The following is a 13,257-nucleotide window of genomic DNA, read 5'->3' as shown; positions in this document are numbered from 1 at the left end:
GCATGATGTCTTCATTATTATTATTATTAGGCTTTGATATCTAATTCATGATCAGAATTACTTTCCATTCTTTTAGCAACCAGTACTGGAAAGTGCTCTGTGGAACTGCTGTCATTTTGGAAGACATACTGTATTTCTGCAACACCTCTTCGATTAGGGTTTTGACCTATCAGTCCTACTCCAAGGCACTGTTGTAGTATAAATAATCAACAGTTTGTTCAGTCTGGAAAAAGACCTCTCCAAATGCTCATCTGTAGCTGTCTGTTGAATTTTAGCAGCACTGCAGTGCTTTGAGCTGGCAATTCAAACATCTTCATTTAGAAACAAAACACCATACGGTACAATCAACTCACCACAGTAATTTTCTCCACTGCAGTATCATTAAAGAAGTATTCTAGCATAAAGAGGAAACTAAAATATGCTTGGCCAATGAGAAGGCCAACAGCCTTCTGCAGTTGAAGTTATTTTTACTTATTTTGCTACTGTAATGTCTGATTTCTTCACAGTCTTAATACATTCTCCTAACACATCCCTGTCTGCCTTTACATTTTGAGCAGAATCTGAGTTACAGATGCTCATGTTTGGAGAATCAACCATTGCAGACTCTCATCATCATCTCAGAGGGCTGTGTAACTTTCTGATAGCCAGAGGATTGCAATCATTGCTGTGGAGTGTCTTCTTCCTCCATGGCACCATTTTGCTTCTGCAAAATTTCTGTTGTGCTAAGATTCAGACAGGAACCAAGGATTCAGATGGTGTACAAGTAGGTAGAAGATACAGCAGATACTTTTCATTTGGGCTTAAACTTTGATCAAATATAATTTGGTAATTAATTCCATATTAATGCTTTCATTATCTCCTCTGTGCTTTGGACCTTTTCCCTTACAGAACAATCTGAAAGGTGGAAGCAGTTGAAATATTTTTTTTGTGACTTGTTGCTAATATGTTAAGCAATTGGAGGGTGGGGGAATCCTTAAAGCTCATGCTCAGGATTCAGAATATGGATTTTTTTTTCTCTTTGTCTTTTATAAAATGTTACTGAATCACCCCAGAAGAGCCTGTGGAGGGACCTTCTTTATAAATAGGTTGATACAGACCAGCACAACCAACACTGAAATTACTTGGCAAAAGAAACAGCTTTATATAAATAGCTGAGTCCAAAGGTGTTAAGAGTTCTTTGCTTTTTCATCAAGACAGTAAATCAGCTGTAGTCATGAGTGATTGTCCCTTCATAACCCTGTAAGCCAATGTACAAAAAAATGCACAAAACTGATGTAGAGTATTAACAAGCCTTTTTAAAATGTCTCCTACTGATGCAAGAAGACAGTAGCATTAGAAGCAAACAGAATGCTATTTCTACTTTGGGAAGCTCAGCTGAGATTCTGCTGAACAGAAGGTACAGAAAATAGTTTTTGAGAGAACTGCATGCTTTTAAATAGTCTGAAAGCTAAATTATTAGGTCAGTTCTATCAACCTTCACATTAAAACTGCTGTTTATATTTCCTGCCAGACACTGTATAGAAAAAGAGAAAAGGATCAAAGTCGTTCTCGCTGGTGCTAGACTCTGTTGTCCGTGTCATTAATTGTTTCTCAAGACTAAACATGTCACTGCTGCAGTTAGGGTCAAACTAATAGAAAGAGCACAATCTCAGGACTGAAAACCCTTTTTATTTGTTGTTCATTTAGTTTTGGCATCTCCAGAATTGCAGTCACACCAAAAAGTTGAAGATTTGTTATGTTTATTTCTATACAAATCTTATACAGATTTGTATGACTTGGATTTTGCGGTAATGTGTACCCATTCTAAAACCAGTGGAAGACCATTCATTCAAAATAAATATTGTAGATATTGTAGCACGTCATGAGGCAAGGAAAGATAAGAAAATATGTGGGGATAATTTTTCTGTTCTTCCTATGAGTTTGGTGAATTTGTTCCACTTTTCCAGCTTGCAAAAGCTGATATCCCCAAATGGCTATGTTTTTCCATCTCAAGAGCAAAAATCATAGAATTATATAATCATAGAATCCTAGAATGGTTTGCGTTGGAAGGGACCTTAAAGATCATCTAGTTCCAACTCCCCTGCCATGGGTAGGAACACCTTCCACTAGACCAGGTTGCTCAAAGCCCCGACCAGCCTGGCCTTGAACCCTTCCAGGGAGGGGGCAGCCACAGCTTCTCTGGGCAACAAAATAAAGCCTATATTTGCTTTATTGATCTGTCTAAGATTTCAGGTATGGATATACAATGAATTCATTACATCAAACTGATCCCAAGTAAATATCTAATATGTTCTGAGAGTATTTTCCATGAGCTATTGTCTTCTGAAAAAATAACATCCCTTTCATTTCGTGTGAAGAGCTGAACAATAGATGTGTAGTGGCTTTAATGTTTGTGAAAAATAAATTTCTAAATTACAAGCTTCAAGTATGACAAAGCACATCCATATAATCCACCGGCAAGGAAGCTGGCACAACCATGTTGCTTACCTGGCAAATCAAAGAAAGGAGTAATGTATAAGTTTTAAATATTAACTGACATCTACTTAGAAGTAATTAATTATTTGATTCATATAACAAATTGTGGAAGAAATTCAAGTAATCATGAATATGTTTGAGAAAATATGTCTGCTTACAGGAAAAGCTTTTTAATTATGTAAATGATTCTTTGCAGTTATTCACAAAGATATGATCAGAATGTTAGCATCCAATCTTGATTCACAAATCTATGCTTACAGTTCAGCTTTCTTCTGAAATGAGAAACAGATCAAAGATATCAGATTTTATAGTGAATTGTACCTTCTTATACAATTATTCATCTGACTTTAGTAAAGATATAGAAAGGCTGAGCGTCTGTTCTTAATGATAGAAAAATTTCCCAGTAGGTTGAGGGAGACTTGAAATTAAATCTCAAATTTATTTATGAAGCAACACTGCAAGTTACTAAACGCAGGTGTCATTTATGGGAAACAGGAAAATTGATCTAAATGAAAATGTTGGGGCAAATATTTAAAACTACTGAAAATAGTTTCAAGACAGTGTCTGTATAGCTTTGTGTCAAAGATGACAGACTTAATTTAAATAGTTGCTGAAAGGGTGTGTTATTTTACATGCAGATTTGTTGAAATGACCATGAGCCATATTCCAGATGGGTCCTATTTAGTACTGATGTAATCCTAGAGCAAATCACATTTAAATTTAAAATCTGGTTTATGATCTTCAACTTTTGAATTTGGATCTCTACTTGGATTCCTGCGTACTGAAGAAAAACGTGTTACAGATTTCCCAAGCTGATCACCTGTAAATCGGAAATGGTTTTATAGGCCTATCCCTTCCAAGAGACAGGGATAAAAATTGCAGTTAGAGTGAATAATCCTGAATAATTTCTGGGTAAAACTGCTGGGGTTCATTTTTCTCTTCTCACTCCCTTTTAGAAGAAAGGCAGGCAGAAGAGAGGTTCCACAGAGTCTGAAATGATCCATGGATTACAAGTGTAGGGCTCCAAAGTGGCACTTCTAAACAAAGCAGTTAAAAAGTTGACATCTTCTGGGAAGGTATGCCAGCAAGAAGAGCTATCTTCTTCCTTCCTTCTAGACAATAGCTGTCTACAAATCTTACATGAATGCTAAGTATGAAAGGAAACATAGTTATCGTATATGAATAAAAGCATTCGTGCTCTCATGAAGCTCAGCATTGCGGAAGATTTGGAACTGGGCAGACCTAGAATGGAAGTAAACAAAAGCTGTATGGGAGACGTTTAGTCTGTGCTACAGAGAAGATGTGTAATATTCTGAGCAGTACAAGATCTTCCTATGCAGTTATGTTTCTTTCACAAACAGAGCAGACTGATGAAATAGCTACTCTCAGACACAAAAAGTAAGTTCTCTGCCCTTTCAAATAAAAAGCTGCACTGAAAAATTGCTAGATTATTTAATGTAAAATTTCCCCTTTTTATTTTGGTATTCTGGGAACATTTTGGTCATTCATATGTGGCTTACTGGAAGACCATAGATACTGTCTCACACTGTAGATGTTACTTACTCTAGAGGTCTGTGGCGTTGTTCCATTTGTTACAAATATATTTCACTTCTGCTTGGACAGATTTTGATGATGTGAGGAACCTGCGTTACACAGATCTGAGATAAGAACTTCAGATGCATGTTCAAATGTCTAGATTTTTGGGATATTTTGTACTGGGGATTTTAGTCTACCTCATTAAAGATGTATGTCCTAATCCTAGAAGCCTTCAGGCAGATGTATTTTCTTACTCAAGCAGACTATATTAAATTCCAGTAAATGAAAATACCTGTTAAATTTATTCATTTGCCTCACTTCTTTCTAGTGTTCAAGCTCTAGATTACACATATTTGGCTATATATTTGCATAAAATTAGGCATAAATTAACCTGTCAGGTCTTTCGCTTTGATTTTGTTTGTTTGTTTACAGTGGGAACAAGAGGAAAGCAAGGTAGCAATAAAGAGTGAATCCATGTAGTAAGGCAAATACTACAGGAGTAGGGTACCTCCCAACCCCTTACTTCTTAAAAGAAAAGAAATTACATTTTTCTTCAGGCTAAAATGCTTCTTTTTCCATAATACTTAGAACTGAATTGTCTTTTCAAAATATGGAGAAATTATCTTCCCTGTGGTGGTACAGGTGGTGAAAAAACTCCTATTCCAGTTTCTAAAATACTGGATGATAAAATACTTGTAGAATAAGGGTGCAGCATTGCTTAGAAGTACCAAAATCCATAATATCTGGAATACCTCCTTCTCACCAGAAGATAAGTTTCATTTTTTTCACTTTACAAAACTCTCCCTTTCATGAAAGCACCTAAATCAGTGATGTGGCAGAAAAAAACCCCAAACAAACAAATAAACAAAACTAGGTTTAATGAACTGCCATTCCTAAAGAAGGGCTTCGGATACCTCCTGGTTTAGTTCAGTGCTTTGAGAAGCTCAGACGTTTGTCTTATTTATCCAGATTCAGGCAATAGCACTGGAACATAGTTTCTGTTGAAAAATAGTGTGATATTTGAATGTTAGTGGTAAAAGTTTTGTTATTTTTTATTTAGTTAGTGCCCGAGTGGTTAAGTAATAGATGATGAAGAACTATGTATAACAATGGAATGGATATTCACTTCTTGATAATTTTAAAATGCAAGCTTGCAGGACAGTTAGAAGTAGGTGGGATGGTCAATAACGGCCAATATGGTCTCTGTTTTTCCATAACTACATCTCCAAACTTGTTTCTGGATATAGCCTTCAAAATGGTATAGATAAGGGAATGTAAATAATTCCTAGCAAATAGAACAGATACATTTTCTTTCTTAATTGTATATTTAAAATTAATGGATGATAATTCATCCGTGTATGGTAGTTTGAAACTAAAATATTTCCTGGACCGTTTTCTGCTTGTTAGGCATTCACTACAAATGCATTATATATAAAATGGTTGCAGTTCAACCAGATTAATCACAGATATTCTGTTGTGTGAACCGATACGTGTAACTGTTAGAATAATTTAGATTTCTGGCACAAATACTGTCTGTTACTCATTTTAATACCCTCTTTCTGAGAATATTTTCTAAGATCGGCTTAAAATTCCTTCTTTTGGTAACCTTGACTCTGCACTTGAACAGTGCTGCAGGCTTTCCACAGTAGATGGAGTATGGTGGTATGAATAAGGTATTGGCTGAGGGTGGGAAAAGCTAAGTGGGTCACTTCTCTAACCGATGCTCTGCCATTGCAGATGTGCTAGGCAGTGCATTTTTTTTCCAGATGATCCCATCTTTTCTATCCATCATGAGTTAAATCCGTTTCTTAGAATTGCAGAACCTCTCTAGATTCTGACATCCCACTGGTGGGAGATAGAGTGAGGAGGAGAAGTTAGCTGAAGGATTTAGGATTTCCTCACACCTCAAAAAAGCAGAGGGAAAATTTGCCGCTTGTTCACCTGTAGCTTTCTGCCCAAAATTTGCCTCTTGTTCACCTGTAGCTTTCTGCCCACAACTTGGCTGAAGTTGGAATGCTTCCCTTATGGGCTGTCTTTGCTAGTACAATTGTGTATGCATGTTTCTTTTCTTTCTTTTATTATTTTGCCATTGCTTATCTTCTTGCAATGTTATCTTTCTTTCCCTGTTTCCTCTTTAAATTTATGTTTATCTCTTTTTATGAGTATATACTGACCTTCCACTATTGTCTCTTGTCCTCCTTTGCTGATAGAATTAGGTGTTTTCAGGCCTGGAACTAGAAATAGGAAACCGAGTTAGAAAAACTGTTGAGAGGCACAGCTATCCAGTATTTCTGACAGAATTTTTGCACAAGGTAATGCTATTCTAATGAAGAACTACAGTTCTAGAATATCAAAACTCCAGCTCCCTCTGAAACACCTTTTAAAAATTAAATACACATACAGACTAGAAAAAAAGCAGCCTATTCTTGAAAGAGGGAGTGTGCTCTGTGGAGAGCATTGTATACAACAAGGAGCTAACCCAAGGCAACTCCATGTACAGTTTCTGATAGTGCAAATATTTCCCAGAAGCTCATAATTGCTTGGTTCTTTGATAACAAATAAATGAGATACTTAAACATAATTAAAATATTTCACTGTTTCACTAATGAAAATGTTGAAAAATTATTATTAGCAAGTTTCACATTGGAAATGTACAGAATTCAACACTACCTTTCAAGCGGAAAGTATTTCTGTCCATCTCATACAGTAGTTTGCCATCCAAAGTGAAATTACGAACTTTGTCTTAAATGCAGCAACTTAGGAAGTGACTCACTGTTTTATTTCTTCATGTTTAAACAGAAACTTACTGTGTCTGTTATCATTTGACAATCCCTATAGGCATGCACAACTGCCATAAAGAACAAATACGCCTGTGCCCTTACCTGGAGAGTGACAAGGTCTCAGTAGTACATGTCTCAGTGAAGTTGCAGTTGCATTAAAGGTCAGTAACACTCAAGAGGCAAAACTTTTATCTTTGAGGAAATTTGAATCCATCGTTATCTGTTTGGGTCCCTAAACCACACACATCTTTCTCTGTTTTTTTAATGCATTCATTGTTTTCTGTTCCATAAAAGTTTTGGAGAATTCCCACTAAGCAGCTGATGTTGTTGCAAGTAATGTCCCAACTTACTCTAGTTTTTAAAATAAATGGTGTCTGCCAGAACATTTTCTTGTGTCCTTAATAAATAAGGTTGCCTATTCGTAATAAATAAGTGCAGACTCCGACAGATAATGTCTGTTTTGTAACAAAGAAAAGGTCGGTGGATGCACATTTCCTTAGAGAACACTTCCTAACTTCTTGTACATCAGAAATATTTCAGATTTACATTTTCAATATAGATCTGATTTGAGAGAAACCAGATTGCCTCATTAAGGCCTACTTCATCAAGGAATTTGTGAATGTGTCTTTGCATGCAACAGCATAGGGATTATACCAATGAGCTAGTCCAAATCACAAGATCAATTGCTTGCATTTCACGTTCTTTTGCAGAAATGCATGATTTAGACATAATTTCATCTCTTGCATTATAATTATGCCCAAATTGAATATAGGGTCCCGTTCTCAAACTTTTGAAACAAATACAGGTCTTAAATTCCACTGTGCATGTTGCTAAGGACATAATCCATTTCCTACTGAAATCAGCAGAAATCAGCTCAGATTTCCAGTGGAATTGAGGGGGTATCTTTCCATATAATTCAGTGGGAGTCAGATTAATGACAACAGATGTGACTGCAAAGCATTATGTTGCCTTATAGCCATCTGATTCTAGCAGTTCAGTGAATCATTCTATTAAATTACATAAATGATCATGTTGTGATTATGTCTTCATTATTTCTATAAAGGAACCAATCTAGACTGCATTTAGGGTGTTTTAAAGGCTATTATTTGGCCTCATTAATAAGTGTCATTTAGGAGTAATGACCATATTATTTATACTAAAAAACCATGAAATACTCTTTATATAAAGAACTTATGTTCCTCAGGCACATCAGCACAACTTCCAGTTATGCAAATGAATGAGCAACTTCAAAATAAAAATGAGTCACAAGTCTAAAAAAGGGACCATGTGTATGTATAATGCATACAGACACAACATATGATGAAAAGGTGACTTTGATCTTTAAATGATGTAAGTAACTGATCTACCTTGTTTTGTATAGAGGAAACAAATGCTTGGCCATGTACTAATATAAAATTATGGTATATTTTCATATCTATGTACGTTTTGTATGTGTGTGCATTCGCACACGCACATTGTATACATGGTGTCAATGTGCATCTGTATATCATATGCATGTATGTATAACTTTTTTCTAACTGAAGGAAATACACTATGAAGAAAATTTATTGTGAATTGAAAGCTTCAGTCCCAGTTTTTTAAAGTCAGAAAAAGCACAGATAATAATTTTTGTCTAAATTAGTTGCCTAACTCTCCTTGAAAATGATAGAGATTTAAGCATCTAATATATTTTGAAAAGTTGTCTGGAATATTTTGTTCTGCATCTGCTGTAAACTAATGGCCACTTAAAATTACCTCTCCTGGTTTAGGGTGTATGAAATGTTATATATGCGCTTTCTCTTGCAAGTTGGGTTATTACTCAAAGAAAAGTTATTTAATGTTTATGCTCTCCCTGATATTGTCACTGTTGTTGAGATGACCTCAATTTGACTTGAGGGTTCAGGAGTGGTCTCTGTTGCCTCATTCCATACCAGGATGTCCATCTGCATAACACTGTTCACTGGAGGAGACGTGTTTTCCTCTCATGAATCCTGTGGTACCAGATCTCAAACCTAACTCAAGTATCTTCTAGGATGAAGGCTGTTATCTTATGCTCAGGAACCGGGTAGCTGATAAATTCTCTATTCTGTAAGGGAGTGGTATCCCTTGATCTTACAAATCATAGTGAATTTTAACCAAGTTAAGGTAAAAAAAAAAAAAAACAAACAAAGTAAAGCTTTCACTTACAGTGGCTAACATAAAAAACACAGCTTGAAGTGCAGAATTATTAAAGTTACGGTGACATCATGAAGGAAACCTATGCTTAATGTGATGTTACCTGCAGGTCTGTCTGCCTCAGTCTGAAGCTGACTTGCGTGGCACTGCTGGTAGGGTGTTCTGTTTTCCTCTATGGCACCCATCTCAGGCTCTCTCCCCTTCCCAATGGCTTGTGCACATTTCAGTGTGGTATGTCTTGTCTAGTATTTTTTGTGCTTTCACAGTCCTTGCTGATACAGACACCTCAAAGGTATAAGTGCATGTAGCCTATTAGTGCTTCTTGGCTGAAACTGGAGATGATGATAAGCAAAGGGGTTTGGATAACTGCAGATACAAAGTGGTTTATCTCCAATATCTGACAAGAGATGCTGTAATACTTGTATCCAACGATACTTTGGTACTGAGTAAATTTGTGAGTCATCTACCAATACAAGGAACTACCAAGTGATAGTCTGACAAAGTGCGATAGAATAATCAGACCAGCAGCTAAGCAAAAATGATTGCAATGAAAGAGTTTAGAGAACGTGGTTTGGTCTGCAGCTCTAATATGCTTTGGGCAGCTGGAAGCCTAGAAATTGCAACTTCCAGGGTACCACATGATAGAGTGTGAGGAAAGGCTGTGCTTGCATTGAACATCCACATGATGCCTAGCCAGAAGACTAATTTTTATTTTTTTTAAAAAGAATTAAAGTGCAAGAACTGGACAGGAGGAAAAAGTCCTAAAGAAACTGCTATTCCTTCTAACAAGCTTACTATTTTGGAATAGCCAGTTACTCAAGTCTCTGGAGACTGTCTTAAATAAATAGATGCAATGTCTAGTCATTAATTACCTGCCTAGTTTCAAACCAAACTGAGCAATGTTCTAATACACATTATAGGATTCTGGTTTTAATTGAAAACAAACATGAGTAAACAATGAAACCACATGTTTATCAAGTGCCTATTTCCTGGCAATCAAGAGATACGGTAATTGCAGTAATACAAGGGCTGTTTATCAAGATGCTTCATTGTTGAGTGTTTAACTACACCTCCCTCCAGTCCTTGTTCCCATAAAACACCAGCAGTGCTGGCAACAGTGGGAAAATGACCCTCCTGAGGCCAGCAAGTTAGGGCAACAGTGGTAAAAATGTCCCTCTTGAGGCCTGCAAGTCAGTCTGTTTCAGAAGGCCTTATTGAATGAGAGGTGATTGGAAAAATGCTGCAGACTGGTCTCGGGGAAGTGGTTTCAGACACTGAAAAACAGTAGCAGGAGCACACAAGCATTTTATATATGTTAATAAACACAGATCAAATACCTCCTAATAAGCAAAATTCTATTTAAAGCTCCCCAAAGGACTTACAGCCATATTTTGATACACACATTCAGGTGTAAGCCACAGTATTGAGAAGGATCCTATGGTGGAAGTTTCAGGACGATAGTCCTAGTCAAATATGGCAAAGCTTGCCAAGATGCACTGGATGGTGCTTTTACAGGTAGATAGCTATAGCTTTTTTAAAGCTTGGATATTTCAATACAGGAGTTGAAACTCTCCAGAATCTTTTTCTGAATGCACCACTGCAGAGACATTTGCTGAAAGAAGCCAAATAAATAGACTGATAAAAGGAAAACAGGCTTGATTACAGAGAAATGCACTTTAATAACATTAGTGTGTCAGAAGAAATCAGTGTGCATTAAGCTATGGCAGAACTTCTGCTGGGTCTTCACTAAGATCCTGTTCCTTTAAGAATTAGAACCTGTGTTAGTTAGAAGGTTGTATCATTTATCATCTCTTACATAGATAGCTATGCTGCTATAAATGTACCCTATGTTGGTATGCTCATCACTGTGCATGAAAAATGTAATAATTATGCTGGTATGAAATGTTCTTTTAGTGGTTTAATGACGTTCAGGAATAATCATTGATCTGCTATTGCTTTAAAAATTAAAAAAAAAATCATTGACTTAATAAATATAATTCCACCAGGAAACATTTCCACTCTAAACTAGACAACACCTAGTTATCCCCCTGTTCCCTTCCTCCACCTATACACTTTAAAATATCTAAAATCTCTGTTTCCTGAAAATTTCTAATTAATTTATTTACATTCTAAATATGGAACAGCATCTGTTCCTTTTATTTCTTCTCCCTTCTCAAAAAAATGCATTTGGTTTGCAACCAGAGAATTAAATCTGCTTTTACCTTTACAAGTATCACTCATGAGATCTTTTGATGTCAAACCAGTGTCTTTCATACATGACTGATTGGAAAGCTAAAAAATTGATTGAATTTTTAAATTTCTTAACCAATCCTATGTTAATTCTTTTTCATTTGTCAAATAATTGCACAGATCAGGTGTTCAACTGATATAAACCCATAGCATTCCATTCGTCTTCCATGTGTCTCCATTGTTTTATATCTAATGAAGATTTAGTCCTGCTGTTCTAGAAGAACAAAAGCTAATCTGATTCTGTTTGTTAACCTGCTTGAGTATGCAGGAGAAGTACTGATGATATTAGCAGAAATGAGCACACCTTGGGAATAGCAGTTTTTACTTAATTACTGCTATACGACCATCTGGGGAAACTCAGTTGGTTTTTAATATACTTCTAAAAGTTCTGCGCATGTAAGGAATGCTTAGGTATTTGGTAACATAGTGCAAATAGTAGGTTATATAATGTGAAGGAATAAATATACCAACACCAAAGCACACAAAAATAGATATAAACCAGTCTACCAGAACAAACATTATGACACCAACACAGTGGGGTACCAAATACTTTGTACCCAATGGAGAACAGTTAAATGAATGAGTAACAACTTCACAGAATAAAGTGAGATAATACTCTAAGTTACAGTCAGTTACCAACTGGCCATTGTTTCTGCCTGAGAGTTGTTTTTGTTAGGATTTCTACAATTTCCATAGACTGTCTTATAAAATATTCTTGCTTGGATAATATTTTTTGCAAAGATCCACATTTTCCTAAACCATGTTTACTTACTCTGTGTCCTGGGCAGATCAACTCTACATGGGGCTTGTTGAGTTCATCCAAGTTTCTTGGGAATACTATGTACAGTGGCAATTTTTCAGGACATTTAGACATCCAGAAGCTTGCCAAAAGTAGCCTCCCATCTAGCAGTAGCTCTTACAAAGCTGGGGATGTATATCTGGGTGCCTGCATGATCTACAGGACCCGCAAAAATAGAAGTCACCTTTAAATAGAATGAATCTTTTTCTTGTTACCATGGCCAACTTGCATAATCTTTAATGTGCTATTCAGACAAGGGAGTCCTACTTTTCCATGGGCAAATGGATGAACAGCTTCTGTATCAGAGTAACACGAACTGAATTGCAGTGTCTTTATTGTGCAATTACTCTTTAATGCCTCCTAAGTCCAACATGACATATATGTTAACAGAGGAGAAGTCCGTATTTACAGGTATCTATGTTAATTCCTAAAGCTTCTCAGCATGTACATTTTATATAAATATCTATTACTACTACTACCATTATTATTACCTTTATCCTTTTCACTGGTTTTCTGAAACTTGGGGGAAAATAAATTTCTCAGATTGAAGCACAGTCAGTAGCAGTTCATTTTAGTGACAGACCTATTTTTCAATTTTCTAATACCCCGTTGTCTTTCTCCTAGCATCTTCATCAAAGCATTTATTTGTATTTTATTTTCATTTAAGTCCCAGTCTTCGAAAAGATGAATCAGCAACTTGCTACAACTGTATTAAGAAAAACGAAGTTATTATTCCCTTTCCTACATTCCCTACAAAATTTTGTGAAATATTTTTATGACCAGGATTGATGAAATTCAAAAGCAATTTTCCTTGTGGTCTTTCATGTGAAGAACCATGATCTGTCTCTGTTGATAAAGAAGTTAAATGAATTGAATGTAAAGCAGGCTCAGCCCTGGCCATGATTTATTGTAATTGTTTTCAAACATCCTGATTTAAGATTACTTGCCTGAGAGCAATGCAATATAAATGGCATTACTTTATTTTTGCATAGTAAGTTCACTTTATCTTATGACTATCTGAATGAGCTAGATATGGTTTTATACGATCAGCTGAAATATAAGTGCTTAGGCGAAAGACCATAAACATGAGGAAACATCTAGTGTTAGGAGCAGAGCTATACTGAGGTCAGAGAGTTTCCATTACCATGCCAGACGTCTCACTCTGGATGGCTTTTGTTGTGTGTAAAAAAAATTGTAATATTTTTTGTTTCTTTGTTTTGCATAATGTAACCAGGATTTTTA

This window comes from Strix uralensis, chromosome 13, assembly GCF_047716275.1.
Source record: "Strix uralensis isolate ZFMK-TIS-50842 chromosome 13, bStrUra1, whole genome shotgun sequence".
Lineage (NCBI taxonomy): Eukaryota > Metazoa > Chordata > Aves > Strigiformes > Strigidae > Strix > Strix uralensis.
This window is presented reverse-complemented; position numbering follows the sequence as displayed.